We start from the raw sequence: 12,436 nt of genomic DNA on the forward strand, positions 1-12,436 counted from the left end.
TTGATTGGACGAGAGCTTGGAGGTTGTCTCCCACAGGGTCTTTTGAGGCCATCTTGCTGGCGGCAGATTGAGATGGTCATTTGTTCTCAACCTTAGTGTTTTACAAACCAGAGGAAACTACTGCAAAGAAGTCAAAGTCAAGCATTTTCATGTGAAATACTAATACAGTCTGCATTTGAATTTAATTGAAGCATTCAGGTGCTTTGCTTTTATTTTTATCACGGGATTCAGGCGGGCTACCCTGAATTACTGTCTACTAAGTTGTGACGAGGTGACTTCACGAACCAATGCTGTCCCTGCCCGGTAGGTACACCCACAGTACTGTTAGTGAAAAGTTTGGCCAAACATCAGTGATAGAGCTGCAAGCCAGCATGTGATTCCAAGGCGAACCTTTGGTGATGTCCCACCTGTTGCTTCCTTCTCCCAGGGGATAGAGGTTGTGGTTTTGGAAGGTGCTTTTTGGTAAGTTACTGCATTGTGTCCTGTAGATGATATACACTGTGCTTCAACTACTGAATGCTAAATGGTGTGGATGGAAATCCAGTCAAATGTGCTGCTTTGTTTTGGATAAATCTTTGAACTTTTTGAATGTTGTTGGAGCTGCATCGATCCAAGAGAGTAGACAGCATTCCATTGCACTTCTAACTTCTGCGTTATAGATGGTAAACAAGTGTTGGGCAGTCAGGAGGTGAGTTATTCACTGCAGGATTCCCAGTTCCTTCAGTGCTTTTGTAGTCACTGTATTCATACAGCTGGACTAGGACCACCCATTCGATCTATCTGCTAAAGGGGGCTGAAGTATTTCTGCCTCAATTTTGATGACATCAATGTTGGATGCTTTCATACTTTTCAGACCTCAAAAACAGCTTCCAATTCACAGTTGCTTTATTGATGTCTTTGGTTAACAATGCACAAACACGTAAAGAGAGACCACAATGTCAATCCTCTTCACTTCCCAGTGAGTTGACAATGAAAACCACCCATAATGTGAATATGGCTGTCCATCCCAGTCCAGGGAGAACAACACATCACCCTGACCTTTAAGAACTATTGTGGGAGACACTTCATTCTCCTGTTGGTATCTCACTAAATAGATACCAAAAGTAGACACCCCACTACAAGTTATCCATTTTATGGAAGTAGCAAATAGTGACGGCTCACATTCTGACTCTCTTGATCAATTTCTACTCCATTCTCAATAACAGACATAATCGTTTGATGGACCAACATTTTACACTATGGGATGTTGATTGAATCACAAAATGGTTCCCACATATGACGAGGCCATTTTTACACTCCATTGTGCTGTGCTATACCTCTGCACAAGCAATTCAACTTGTGCCATTCTCCTGTCTTTTCCCCGAAGACAAGCAATTGTTTTCTCCTCAAATAATGATCCAAGTCTCTAAGGTTTTGGAGTAGATTTGTAGCTCGGGTTGTGAGTGTTGAGGTTGGTTGGCTCGCCAAGCTGGTTTGTTGTTTCATAGATGTCTCATTACCGGCTGGGTAACATCCTCAGTGCAGCCTCTGATGAAGCATCGGTGTGTTTTCCCGCCTGGTTTTTAAACTGTGGGGTCGGTTGCGATGGATTGCCTCACTTCTGGGTTTCCTCCATAGTCAAATGTATATGGGGTCGAGTTCAATGTGTTTATTAATAGCATGCTTCATGGAGTGCCATGCTCCCAGGAATTCTCGAGCTTATCTCTGCCTAGCAAGTCCCAGGATCATGGTGTTGTCCCAGTCGAAGTTGTGGTTCCAACTGGCTACAAAAAGACAAGACCAATACTCACTCATCTCAATCCAAATGGACGAGGAGAACCACTGCTTCGACTGAATGATCCAAATCTCTGTTGAAAACCTCAATTGAATCTGCCTGCACCAAGCTCTCAGGCAGTGCCTTCCAGATTCTAACCAATCACTGCATGAAGAAATGTTCCTCATGTCAGCGATGTTTCTTTCACCATTCAGAGTGATTCTTCTCAGATTAAGCATCTCAAGCAGGCAATTAGAAATAAATAGGTAAAGTCTTGAAGAGCTGATTTGGGCCAACTCCTGGACTGACTGTCTTCTCTGAATAAAAACTGAAAGAACTGTGGATGCTGTCAATCAGGAACAAAAACAAAGCTGCTGGAAAAGCTCAGCAGGTTTGGCAGTATCTGTGAAGGAAAGAGTTAATGTTTTGGGTCTGGTGACCCTTCCTCAGAACTTGTGCCATTGTCCTGTCTTTTCCCCAAAGCCATGCAATTGTTTCCTCCTCAAATAATGATCCAAGCCTCTGTAGAAGGCCTCAATTGTATCTGCCTTCTCCAGAGTTCTGAGGAAAGGTCACCAGACCTGAAACATCAAATCTGTTTTTACCTTCACAGATGCTGGCACACTGCTGAGCTTTTCGAGCAACTTTGTTTTTGTGTCTTCTGTGAGTGGTTGTACATGGTGCAAAGGGAATTAAAAGCAGCTAAATGCGATTCATAAGCTATGAGGAAAGAGAAGAAAAGTAAGTTTATCTGGAAAGAAACAGAGTGATAAACAGTGAGAGGGAGAAAGCATCGTATGCACAAAAGCATACTTTCTAATCTATAATTTTGTCTCTGCTTAGTATGTTCATTTGCCATGATCTACTCTTTTTCACTCAACTTTCTCGATACTCTTATCCATTATCTTATAAAAGTTTATCTTGTCAACACTAGTTCTTTGAATCAACATTTTCAGAAAATTTCCCCTTTGCATCCTGACAAATCTCCATTCCCAAACTCCTTCGCTCATCATACCTAAGTATATCTCAATCCTTCACACCACTAATCTTTCCTCTCTTATTCCTTCCAATTTTCTGATGCTACTTGTTTCTGCCGTCCATTTCACCATATCTTCCTTATATTACCTTAGCCACATCTATCAGTATTCCCTTTCATCAATTTCCTCTTTGGGCCATCCTCTTATTACATGCAACTGCACAATTTAACCACATCTGTTACTGAGATAACTCCATGTTAAGTTCATACAACCATCGATGATCTAACTTTACAGCAAATAAATGGTTTCAGCTTCATATCAATGTAAACTGATGGATAATTGTGTTGTTTTGAGATAGACTCCACATCACTTGCCTCAGAACCATCACAAGTAGGAGTGGGAATAGGTCACTCGGCCCTTTGAGCTTGCTTCACCATTCAATATGATGATGGCTGATCATCTGATTCAGTCCCCAACTCCTGCTTTTGTTCCATTCCCTTTGATCCCATTTGCTCGCGGAACTTTATCTTTCTATCTCCCTCTTATCCATTCATAACTGTGCTCTACCACGTTCACCATAGGCTAGAAATAACAGCTTGCAATAATTGTTTTTTATTTCATTAATATGAGTATTTGCTATTTCACTGTGCGACTTTTAAGGTATCCTTTAGCAATTTGATTAAAGCAGCATCTACCAATTGATGTGAAGAATGTTGGCTGCAATTTTTATGCCCACCACAGGTGCCATTGAATAACTATCCTTTTCTGTACCTTTGGTTAACTGTGTGATGGGTATACAAATTCAGAGAGACCTTAGCTTTGGTAAAAGAAAGATTTGCAGATGCTGGAGATCTAAAACAAGCAAAAACCAAAATTGCTAGAGAAAGTCAGTAGGTATGTCAGTACATGTGGAGAGAGAGCAATAGTATTAATATTTTGAGTCCAGTGACTCCTGTAAAGAGTTCATGGTCTTGTTATATCTTCCAAAATGGATCAGTTTACACATATCAGGGATAAATTCCCAAAAGCTTTGAATTATATTTGGAAATTCTGTCTTCAGTTCACTCAGTTGATTTTTACCCTTTCCAACTGTCCCACTTCACAGGTAAGTTGTAATCACTATGCCAGGTCTTTCATTTAACAGTAAAAAATCTTGGTTTTTGATTACACACAAGATTTCTCTTCCTTTGTGTTAAAGTACAGTTGTCATTTGGCCCTTGTTTCTAAATGATACATCACCTGATCTGTGGAGTTACATGGTTGATGCTTAGATGAAATCTTACTTTAGCCATTGGTCTTTATCCAAAAAGAACTTTTGCTTTCGTGTCCAATTTGAAGCTTGTTGATGGTGGAATCCTTTGGGACCCCAGGGTGAGGAGCATTGAGGAGCTGTGTGTTTGAGGGTTTTGGGGGGGTGGATCAGTTCTCTGTGGGACAGCAGTGCAGGAAGATGAGATTGCGTGTTTAGTGTGTCTCTGAGCGTGGGGGCAGGGGTGCTGAAGTAGGGAGTGGGATTTCTATTGTCAGTATTAATATTTGGGTCTTCAGCTTTTAGTTAGCCGGAAGTTGTAGCAGATTTTAATCCCTCTGTTCCTGGGTAAGTAGGTAAATTATTCAGCTTCCTGGCTGAAGTCTTGTAGTCAAACTCTTGGAATTCCCTAAAGGCATTGTGACTTCACCTACAGCATAATGAATAGCCAATGTTCAGGATGGCAGTTCACTGCCACCTTCTCAAGGGCAAGCAGGGATGGCCAGTAAATGCTGCTCCAGCCAGTGATGTCAACTCTCATGAGCAAGTTAAATAAAGTTGGAACCCTCCCCAGTTTCTATCTCTAGCTCAGTGTTGAGAGCATTTCTGAAGGATTCCAGATGCTGTGTAATTGCCCATCAGAAGTTAAAGATCTTCTGGGTATTTAATCAACATAGCAGGATCACTGACAGGTTCTGACACACATCCTTCAGAGGCCGTTCAAGAATCTGACTATCCAAGGCTGGAAGTCCTGGACCATCAATCTTAATGGACAACAAATTGTGAATGTCTTTTCCTAGAATGTGAATCAACAGTGTCACAAACAAACAGAGCCCTTGATTCAGAGAGCTGAAAAAGAGAATATGACTTCTTTAAAAACAAATATCTGTTTTCAGTTTAGTTTTTGCAATGTGTAATTTTTTTGTCACTTTATCTCACTTGCATGACTCATCTAAAGCAACGGAACATAGAACATAGAAAAGTACAGCACAGTACAGGACCTTTGGCCCACGATGTTGTGCCGTGGAATAATCCTAATCCAAAAATAAAATAACCTAACCTACATTCCCTTCAATTCACTGCTGTCCATGTGCATGTCCAGCAGTCGCTTAAATGTCACTAATAACTCTGCTTCCACGACTACCACTGGTAAACTATTCCATGCGCTCACAACTCTCTCGGTGAAGAACCTCCCTCTGACGTCTCCTCTATACTTTCTTCCTAACACCTTAAAACTATGACCCCTCGTGGCAGTCAATCCTGCCCTGGGGAAAAGTCTCTGGCTATCGACTCTATCCATGCCTCTCATTACCTTGTACACCTCGATCAGGTCACCTCTCTTCCTCCTTCTCTCCAGAGAGAAAAGTCTGAGCTCAATCAACCTCTCTTTGTAAGATAAGCCCTCCAGATCAGGCAGCATCCTGGTAAACCTCCTTTGCACGCCCTCCAAAGCCTCCATATCTTTCCCATAATAGGGAGACCAGAACTGGACACAATATTCCAAGTGTGGTCTCACCAGGGTTTTGTAGAGCTGCAGCATAACCTCGTGGGTCTTAAACTTGATCCCCCTGCTAATGAAAACCAAAACACCATACGCTTTCTTATCAACCTTATCCACCTGTGTGGCAACTTTGAGGGAGCTATGCACTTGAACACCAAGATCCCGCTGTTCCTCCACACTGCCGAGAATCCTGCCTTTAATTCTATATTCAGCATTTAAGTTTGACCTTCCAAAATGCATCACTTCGCATTTATCCAGGTTGAACTCCATCTGCCATTTCTCAGCCCAGCTCTGCATTCTGTCAATGTCTCGCTGAAGCCTGCAATAGTCCTTGATACTATCAAATGCACCTTCAACCTTTGTGTCATCAGCAAACATACTAACCCACCCCTCAACCTCCACATCCAAGTCATTTATAAAAATTACAAAGAGCAGAGGCCCAAGAACAGAGCCCTGCTGGATCCCACTCAGCACTGACCTCCAGGCAAAATACTTACCATCTACAACCACTCTCTGCCTCCCGTCAGCCAACCAATTCTGTATCCAGACAGCCAAATCACCCTGTATCCCATACCTCCTGACTTTATAAATGAGCCTACCATGGGGAAACATATCAAATGCCTTGCTGAAGTCCATGTACACCACATCCACTGCTCGACCCTCGTCAACCTGTCTCGTGACCTCCTCAAAGAACTCAGTAAGATTTGTAAGGCATGACCTGCCCCTCACAAAGCCATGCTGACTCCCTTTAATCACACTATGCTTTTCCAAATGGTTATAATTCCTATCCCTCAGAATTCTTTCCAAAACCTTGTTGACCACAGACAGAAGACTGACTGGTCTGTAATTTCCAGGGATTTCCCTATACCCTTTCTAGAAAAGAGGAACAACATTTGCCTCCCTCCAATCTTCTGGTACGACTCCTGTGGAGAGTGAGGAAGCAAAGATCTTCGCCAGCGGCTTAGCAACCTCCTTTCTCGCTTCCCGGAGCAACCTAGGATAAATCTGGTCTGGCCCTGGGGACTTATCAATCTTAATGTTTGCCAAAATTTCCACCATATCAACTTCCTCAATCTTGATCTGTTGAAGCCTGTTTTCCTGCTCTTCAAAGTTCTCATTCACAACAAGGTCCCTTTCCTTAGTGAAAACCGAAGCAAAAAACTCATTTAGGGCTTCCCCTATCTGCTCAGATTCCACGCACAAGTTCTCTATGCTATCCCTGATCGGCCCTACCTTCTCCCTGATCATTCTCTTATTCCTCACGTATGAGTAAAATGCCTTCGGATTCTCCCTAATTCGTCCTGCCAAGCCTTTATCGTGCCCCCTCCTGGCCCTCCTCAGTTCACTTTTGAGCTCCTTCCGAGCAAGCCTGTAATCCTCTAAAGCTGTGCTAGACACTTGCTTCCTCCACCTTACGTACGCTGCCTTTTTCTTTTTGACAAGAGGCACCTCTGTACCCGTCATCCAAGGCTCCTTAATCTTACCCCTTCTTACCTGTCTCAGAGGAACAAATTTATACATCACTCACAACACCTGCTCCTTAAACAGCTTCCACATGTCTGCTGTGCCCTTTCTGTGGAGCAATTGCTCCCAATCTGTACTTCCCAACTCCTGTCTGATAGCGTCATAGTTTCCTTTACCCCAGTTAAATATCTTCCCCTGGTAACTGCTCCTTTCCCTTTCCATGGCTATGGTAAATGTGAGGCTGTTGTGGTCGCTGTCGCCAAAGTGTTCTCCCACCACGTGATCTGACACCTGTCCTGGCTCATTGCCGAGCACCAAATCCAAAATGGCCTCTCCCCTCGTCGGCCTGTCCACATACTGAGTAAGGAAACCCTCCTGAACACACCTGACAAAAACAGCTCCATCCAAACCATCTGCACTAAGGATGTTCCAATCTATATTGGGAAAGTTGAAGTCACCCATAACAACAACCCTGCTACGTTTGCACTTTTCAACAACCTGCCGGCCTATGAGTTCTTCGATCTCCCTACTGCTAGTTGGGGGTCTGTAGAAAACCCCCAGTGAGGTGACTGCTCCCTTGCTGTTCCTAACTTCCACCCATACTGACTCAGTCGACAAACCTTCCTTGGCAACCTCAGCCCATACCACCTCAGTAGACGACTCCTCATCAAAGGTTCTTTCAGCTGCCGTTATACTGTCCTTGACCAACAAAACCACACCTCCCCCTCTTTTACCACCTTCCCTGACCTTAATGAAAGATCTAAACCCTGGAACCTGCAACATCCATTCCTGACCCTGCTCTATCCATGTCTCCGAAACGGCCACAACATTGAAGTCCCAGCTAACTATCCAAGCTGCAAGCTCACCTACCTTATTCTGGATACTCCTGCCATCAAAGTAGACACAGTTCAATCCAGCTTGCTGTCTGCCAGCACACTCCTGTGACAGTGAGGTCCTGACAATGTCCTCCCTACGCTCACCCTCCTGTGTATTAGGACTACACCTCAGTTTCCCATCCCCCTTCTGAGCTAGTTTAAATCCACCCGAATAGCACTAGCAAATTTCCCACCCAGGATATTAGCGCCCCTCTGGTTCAAGTGGAGACTGTCCCGTTTGTAGAGGTCCCACCTTCCCCAGAATGAACCCCAATTGTCCATGTACCTGAAGCCCTCCCACCTGCACCATCCCTGCAGCCAATAATTTGACTCATAAAAGATATAAGAACTGTGGATGCAGAAGTTGCTGGAAAAGCTCATGAGTTCTTGCAGCATCAGGAAGAGAAATCAGAGTTGACGTTTCAGGTTCAGTGACCCTCCATCTCATTTCATGTATTATAATCAATTCTATCAGCCTTCTGGAATGAATAAAACATCTTCCCAGAAATTGCAGTGCTTGGTGGGAAGGACAACAAGTTTCTTCCTGCAAGGATATTTGTGAACCCATTTGGATTTTACAACATTCTCATGGCTTAATAGTTACTTTTATCGATCTTGGCTTTTTATTTCCAGATTATATTTTGATAGAATTTACAGAGACAGAGTCACAGCATAGAAACAGACCCTTAAGCCTACAATGTCTATTGCACCCAGCAAACACCAAAATACCCTAATCCATTCACCTGCCCTTGGTACATCCACACATTGAATAAGAACATTTTCTTGAACATACTTAAAAGTTCCTCTCCATCAAGCCTTTTGCACCAAAGCAGTCCCAGTCTGTTTGGAAAGTTAAAATCGCCTATCAGTAACCCTAACATTCTTACAGCAGCTGTGATCTTGTCACATATTTGGTCTGCAATTTCCTGCTGACTGTTGGGGGTCCTATGGTACAATCCCATCAAGGTGAACATCCTCTTCATATTTCTCAGTTCGACCCATATAACTTCATTGGATGATCCCTAAATGCAGACAAATGGGACTAGTTCAGTTTAGGATACCTGGTCAGCATGAATGAGTTGTACCAAAGAGTCTGTTCCTGTGCTGTATGACTCTGTGACTCTATGGGTGTGCAGTTTGTCCACAGCCAACTATGCCCTGGCCTTTTAATTGCTCATCCAGATGCTTCTTAAATGTTTTGAGTGTACCTGTCTGCACCACACCCTTAGGCAGCACATTCCATATTACCCTCTGGGTGAAATATTTTGTTTCTCAGACCTACTATTGCCTTATTTAGTTATTTTTGTATTGATTCTATGAAGGTAGTGCTTAACTTCTTAACTCTGGATGATACTGGAATAGTGTAGGTTAGATGGGCTTCAGATTGGTTTCACAGGTCGGCGCAACATTGAGGGCCAAAGGGCCTGTACTGCGCTGTAATGTTCCATGTTCTTTGTTCTATATACTATGTTCTGTTTCTCTTACTACTTTGTGCCTAAGTTTGTTATACCTCAGTATCTTTGTACCTAGGATAGTACTCCATGTGTGGCCACACTACACAGTTTTCACTGTACTCCTGTACTTGAGTAAACATGTCAATAAAATCTAAATCTAATTCTAAATCTCTAAACCACTTGCTCCTCATCTTAACATTGTGCCCTCAGGTCTTTCATCAGGAAGAGTTTCTCATGATCTACTCCGTCTATGCCTCTCATCATTTTTCATACCTCTATCAGGTACACCCCGGGCCTCCACTGCTCCAGGGGAAACAATCCAAAACAGCCAACATTCACCTCAACTGAATTTTCTCAAAGATCTGATATGTTTCAGTTTCAGGCAGTTTCGTGCAGAGTTTTTCACCCTGAGCTCTGTGAGTTATTTCTCACATTTCTCGATTATTCATTTCATTACAAGGGTACCAAGCCTCTGTGATGCTGGTCACATGTGATCTTGTGCCAAAAAGCAGTGTGAGTGCTCACTTCTATGGGTTTCTGCTGCTGGTGACATGTTTAAAGCCCTGCTGTGCACCAGCTCAATTGCTACCAGCCAGGGACTAGCTTTCACAGTTCCAGTGTGGGAAGAATTGCCTCAGATTGGTACCCCAATTTGCTGACAGGGACCTAAAGCTTATAGCAGAAGGAGAGGAGAGCCATTAGCTTTCCTCAGGACCACTGGTGGAGGCTACGGCATCAGTTCCTGCAGGCCAATCTTTTGCAAGACATTTCAGTGTCATGTCCACAGTTCAAAGGAACACCTGGCAGTGCAGCCAGAAGGTTAAAGACCTTCTAAACTGTGGTTGGTGTAAGTGGCATCACCCTCTCTTTGCTACCTTTCTTAACTCAAACTCAACTACCCCACTTACCTTTCACCAAGGCTCATGCTGAACCACTCTCACCATTTCATGTGCTGTCTTCTCTCAACGGCATTCACAATTTCCATTCCACCAAGATATGGAATGTTCCTGCCCTTTGCACTTACAACTCACTCACTGTGCATTTCACTGTCTTTCTCCCATCTTCACTAATACTAACAATAAGGGAAGGTGATGGCCTAGTGGCATTGTCTCTGGATTGTTAATCCAGAGACCCAGATAATGTTCTGGGGACCCAGGTTTGAATCCTGCCATGGCAGATGGTGGAATCTGAAATCAATTTTTAAAATCTGGGATTAAGAATCTAGTGATGACCATGAATCCACTGTCGATTGTCGGAAAAACCGATCTGGTTCACTAAAGTCCTTCAGGGTAGGAAAGTGCCATTCTTACCTGGGTCTGGCCTACATATGACTCCAGACCTACAGCAGTGTGGTTGACTCTTAAAAGCCCTCTGGGCAATTAGGGGTGAGCAATAAATGCTGCCTGACCAGTGACGCCCTCGTCCCATTAATGAATAAAAACAAACAGTTGTGCCAGCTGCTTGAATCTCATGTGGTCCCTGCCTTTGTCTCATTGCAGGAGACAATGAACTCTAATAGGGTAAAAAGGGTCAAGATGGGTAACAAGGTAACACACATTTGTCTCCTATCTCAGAAGAGAATCTGTGAGCTCACAAGAGAGGATAGAAACAGTTCATGATGTTACGTTGAGAGCTTCATGTCTCAATAACCAAGCTAGATTCATTGTCATGTGCTGCTCTCCCATTACCAGCAATGAGAGTGTATTCTTAAAGTGCCCAAGCTCAACACCATTTCACAACTCGTTCCCTTTCTGTCTCCTACAGTCACCAGCGTCATCTGCGCAATCAGCCCCGGAAAAGAGAAGCCCTTCCAACCAACATCTCCACCTCTGAGGAAGATTCTCCACCTCAGAGAAAGCACAGACAAGGCTGCTGCCTGTACCCTACACCAGCTCAGCTACTGACACCTCAGAGGGTATTTTATAGAGAGCATAGTTAGGAACATATTTCTAGTGAGAACTTCACTGGTCATGGAAAGATGTTTCGTATCACTGGAGCTTAAAGGACTGTCAGAGACCAGCAACCATTAATAACATTGACAAAATTCACAAACAGATGCTGCAGCAACAGACAGGCTTGTCAAAGACACATAGGAAATTGGACAAGCCCACCAATGCACCAATATCACATGTAGTGGGCTTTTGCTTGTGCATGCATCTGGTTGTCTCCATGGACAGACGAACATCTGCCATAGCCAGCCAGAAGCAGCACACTCAGTGTAAGCTGAATATGTAGACAAACCTGCACTGTGTCATTGTATCCACTGGAGCTCAGAATCAACATCAAGGTGAGAGGCAGATGAGGGACCTTGACTTAACTCCAGCTGCCTCTTCCTTTCATCTGCCAGAAGAAGCCCCATGTGCAGCCCCAGCAGGAGTTTCCCCTCAGAACAAACCAGCAGGGCATGGCCTCTCTGCCTTCACCCTGCTTGCCATGCTCAGCTTTGTGGATGTTGAAGCCAAGAAGCATAAATGAGGAACTGGCAAGGACCTTACCAATGAATGTAGAAAGGCTAGGTGATTCTTCAAGCTAAATGATGCTCCAACTCTGTCTGAACAATAACCATTCTTTCTGTAGTGGCATGAATCTTTAACACGATTGAATGAAGAAACATCAGATATTTGTGAATGTTTCCATCAGTTTGTAACCTTATTTTTTAAAAACAAAGCTGAGGGAAAATGAAGAAAGAACAAACTGGTAAGCTCCATTTGCAGTTGGGATTAAACAAGGGAACTGACCACATTTACAATTTGTAGAAGATAATTTCCCACAATTCAGTTCCAATGAGAAGATAGTCGGAACTGCCAATTCTGGAGAATCTGAGATAACAAGGTGTAGAGCTGGATGAACACAGCAGGCCAAGCAGCATCAGAGGAGCAGGAAAGCTGACGTTTTGGGCCTGGACCCTTCTTCAGAAAAGGGTCCAGACCCGAAACATTAGCTTTCCTGCTCCTCTGATGCTGCTTGGCCTGCTGTGTTCATCCAGCTTAGTACCTTGTTGTCTCAGTACCATTGAGGGTATTTCTGAACAAATTCTGCCCAGGTTACTCTGACCAATGATGCTGTGCTGTAGGATGGAGAACAGGATGTTCTTTCTGATGAACATCCTCATTTTCCTACTTGTTAAAATATGGCGGCTCTCACAGATCCTCATCATCTATCA

Source organism: Stegostoma tigrinum, chromosome 16 (genome assembly GCF_030684315.1).
Source record: "Stegostoma tigrinum isolate sSteTig4 chromosome 16, sSteTig4.hap1, whole genome shotgun sequence".
In the NCBI taxonomy this organism is placed as follows: Eukaryota; Metazoa; Chordata; class Chondrichthyes; order Orectolobiformes; family Stegostomatidae; genus Stegostoma; species Stegostoma tigrinum.